Source organism: Triticum aestivum, chromosome 6D, assembly GCF_018294505.1.
Source record: "Triticum aestivum cultivar Chinese Spring chromosome 6D, IWGSC CS RefSeq v2.1, whole genome shotgun sequence".
Lineage (NCBI taxonomy): Eukaryota > Viridiplantae > Streptophyta > Magnoliopsida > Poales > Poaceae > Triticum > Triticum aestivum.
Genome location: NC_057811.1, coordinates 310,610,661 through 310,614,717, shown reverse-complemented (window position 1 = coordinate 310,614,717; position 4,057 = coordinate 310,610,661).

Sequence of the window (4,057 nt, the reverse complement as noted above, 5' to 3'; positions counted from 1 at the left end):
CAACCCACCTGGGCGCGCCAGGAGAGGGGGGCGCGCCCTGGTGGGTCGTGCCCACCAAGGGGCCCCTCTCCGGTAGTTCTTAGCTCCAGAAATTCTTATATATTATATAAAAATTCCTCGCAAAGTTTCATTCCTTCCGAGAACTTTTATTTCTTCACAAAAAAGAACACCATGGTAGTTCTGCTGAAAACAGCGTTAGTCCGGGGTTAGTTTCATTCAAATCATGCAAATTAGAGTCCAAAACTAGAGGAAAAGCGTTAGGAAAAGTAGATACGTTGGAGAAGTATCAGACCGCCATCAGTCCCTGGCTTATTTTATCCTTCCTCTTTCTTAATTGTATTGCCTTGTCAAGTCAAACCCACAAGAAAAATGAATAAAAATTCGCTTTTCAGAACTCATTGATGCAGGATGCTGACGAGCACTACTTTTGTAAGGCGATCGCATGATAGGATGATTGAATGTGTAAGAAAAAAGGACAGCATTGCATATTCACAGCTATGATGTGTAAACTATGCAGAAGGCATTTCAACAAATTAGAAGCAATGAAAGCTAGACACCATATGAAAGATGCAACGAATATCACTCTACCAAGTTAAAACTGTCTCGTCATAAGTGCCATTTCACCAAATTAGAAGTAGTACAAGCTAGAAAAGAATGCGAGATGTAACCTATATCACACTCCCAAGTCAAACGTGTCTTATGATAAGTGATTGTTGCAGGTTACACAACAGTAGTACTTTGATGTAAGAACATGGTGTGATAGACAGATATTGTATGTTCTAGAAACAGGAACACGTGTCTTATTCACAAGTATAATGTGTAAAGTAAGCATATGGAATTCAACAAAATTAGAAGCAATACAAGCTAGACATCATACATAACATGCAACCACATATAACAGTGCCAAGTTAGAGGGAGCACCTATGATGGTGCACTAGGGGAGACGTGCTCATCATCAACACAGCTATGTTGAGTGTCTATGCATGTGTTATCTTGCAAATCATCTTGGGGGTGGAGGAGTAGAATCTGTAGAGGCCCTCCGTTTGGAAGGAACACCTTTATCCGCTGCCTTGCTAATTTCCTTCCGCTTTATTGATTTTGAATTGTCAAGTAAAACCGACAAAAAAGCAATAAAATTCACTCTTCAGAACTCATTTGTGCATGATACTGACAATCACTAGTTTGATGTCAAGCTAACACATGATACCAGGATGGAATATGTACCAAAAATAGGACGGCATGGCGTATTCACAACTGTTTGTGTAAACTAAGCAGAAGCCATTTCAACAAATAAGAAGCCATGCAAGCTAGACACCACATGAAAGATGCAACAAATATGACCCTGCCAAGTTAAAAGCGTCCCATCGTATTTCAACAAATTAGAAGCAGCGCATGCTATAAATCATATGAAAGATGCAACTAATATCGCACTGCATATACTAAAGGTGTCTCGTCATATTGATTGATGCGGGATACAAAAAAACAATAGTTTTATGTTAGGACATGCTTAATAGAAGATGTACTATGTACTAAAAACAGGAAGGCATGTCACATTAACAGGTATAATGTATAAACTAAGCAGAATAACACATGCAATTTAACCAGATTAGAAGAATTACAATCTAGACACCATATGCAACAGGCAACCACATATCACGCTGCCAGGTTAGAGCAAGCACTTGCGATGCTGGTGTAGGGGAAATGCGATAATCAACTACAGAGCTACGTTCACTATATTCATCTAGCCTTGTTGTTTCTTGAGAATCATGTGGGGAGGCTGACGTTGCATTCTTTAAATAAGGATCCTTTCTCACAGTAGTCCACTGGCCTAACTGCCTCATCATAAGTGATTGATGAGGGATACACAAGAACATTAGTTTGATGTAAGAACATGGTTAATAGACACATGTACTAGTATGTACCAAAAACAAGAATGCATGTCATATTCAAAGGTATATTGTGTAAGCTAAGAATATGCAATTTAACCAAATTGGAAGCAATACAAGCTAGACATCCGGCTGGAGTGGTGAGCATGATCATCTAGGACCTGAGAGCCTGGTGGGAGGCGGGCTGCTTCGCCACCATCGTGGCTTTTAGTTGGCTTCCAGGTGATGCATGTCTGTGCTCGGCTTGTCACTGGCTCGGCCAGTGCCCTGACTAGCTATTTGTCTTCTGGTGCTCCCGGGATGGTGGTTCATGCAAAAAATATCTTTCCTTGTCTCAATAAAGACCGACTTCAGTCTTTCGAATACAAGCTAGACACCATATGCAACATGGAACCACATATGACACCATGAAGTTAAAGCAAGCACCTGGGATGGTGGTTCACGGCGAGCGAGATCATCAACTCCAGAGCTACGTTTACTGTCTACATCTGTTGAACATCTAACCTTTAAAGCGCAGACACGTGTCTTGCCTGCCCGCAAAGCAAGCAGGAGCAACTTCTCTCTTTTCTTTTCTACTTCTGTCAAGGCAGAGTCTGAAATACCCTTGCATAAAAACACAATAGTGAGAGTATGGGTGAAGTGTGTGTAGAACTAGTGCACTGTAAAAGTTGCAGATAGCAGGTGGCTGAAAAATAAACGACAGGAGACATATGATAGCTCTACAACATTGCATGGCAAACAAAATTAGATTCTACTCCGTATGATTTTGTAATATATGAGTACAGGATGGCTGGGAAATGCAGGTACTCCTCCAGCACACCACCACATCTGGTCCTATCAAAATAACAGTCGACTGAAAATAAATAGGTCAGTCAATATTTTTATGAACCGTCCGATCTATAAGGAACGGGCAGATGGCCTTCGTCTACCTCCCGCCAGTCACTGTTGACGATCTTTCTCGAACCGCCAGCGACCACCGGCCCAGATCCCTGCCGCCCCGCCCTCCCCTCGACCTCACACCACCGCCATGCTTGGAAGCGCCCCTCGGCCATCCCTTTAATCCCGACCAACCCCCAGATCGGGCGCCAGCAGCTCCTAGGCCCCACACACCCCTAAGATAAACACCGAGGCACTGCTTCCCCGGTGTAACGGACTAGCGCCTGTTACGCTGGGGAATGCTTCCTTTAATTGGGAATCAACTAACAATGAATGAAATCCAGGGGCAACAGACCTCTAGCTAAGGTAAAATAGTATATGAGGAGAAACCTTGTGCATCATGAGTTACTAGGAACATCTAGTATCAAGAAGAAGCGGTCAACTAGTGTCTTCTATGGGATGAATACCGTGCAAGCGGACACGTAAGATTTGCACGAGTAAGGGAAGAGGAGTACCATTTCCGGTTTGCAGTGCTGGGTCCTCCGGATGTCGCGGCGATTTTCTTGGTTTTACCTGGGGAACCAATGTTTTGGAGGAGGGTCGAGCCTTGGACGAACCCATGGCCAAATTATTGACTCTGTTGCGGTGGTCGTCTGTCGGCGGAGGGGAAGCAGATCCGAGGCGGCGAAGGATCGTGTAGCGGGAACAGCTCCGGTGTGGTGGACGGTGGCAAAATTGGAGCGGCAGCGGTGAGGCACAGGACGGCGTGGTTGAACTGGCTCGGGTACGGACAGATTGGCCTCGGCTTCAACTACTAGTCGTGGAGGGCGTTGCGGTTGCGGTTGCGGTGGACGACGACGTCGGGGTATCGGCTCCGGCGTGATGGAGGAGGGCGGAGGTTGATGGGTAGGATGGGGTAGCGGACGGAGGATATTGGGGTTTCGCGGCTGGTGGAGAGGTAGTTTTGGCGCCCATGGAGTACGAATGGGGAATTGTACAGGGAGGCGGGGGGCGGGGGGAGCTAAGGGAGAACCATGTTTCGGTCACGGGCCGTCCAATGTGGCGCAGGACGGAACCGAACCAAGGGCCTCACCTCGGCCCACCGGACCTCACGCGGTGACACACCCTCTGCCCCAGGTCTCGTTATCTTCTCACACCCACACATACCAACACAGAGACCACACAAAAAAATTCTCCTCGTGCCTCTATCCCCTCCCCCCTTGCATATACACACTCAAGGGCATCTCTCGCTATGACATCATATTCGTCTCTCTCTCTAGACCTCTCTCATTTCT